Source organism: Theobroma umbraticum, unplaced genomic scaffold (genome assembly GCF_002168275.2).
Source record: "Theobroma umbraticum cultivar Fairchild unplaced genomic scaffold, ASM216827v3 scaffold_44.0, whole genome shotgun sequence".
NCBI classification, from domain to species: domain Eukaryota; kingdom Viridiplantae; phylum Streptophyta; class Magnoliopsida; order Malvales; family Malvaceae; genus Theobroma; species Theobroma umbraticum.
In genome coordinates, this window is record NW_018397255.1 from 4,194,625 (window position 1) to 4,194,899 (window position 275).

Sequence of the window (275 nt, forward strand, 5' to 3'; positions counted from 1 at the left end):
GAAGTTGCGACTTATCCACATGGCGTATGCAAACTTGCAAGATCGTTGGCATATCCAGATTGCGAATAACCGAGTTAACGTGAGTTTGCTATAATTGCTCATAATTATTTGAAGCTATTTGAAATACTAAAGTACCTTTTTTGGGCCAGTATGGTAGAACTGTTTTTGGGTGATCTCTGTTCAGTCACAATTGGATTGCTTGTGGCAGTCCCACATGTTTACTACCCAAATAAGTTGCATATTCAAATCGATCAGAGTTAATAATCAACTTGTTC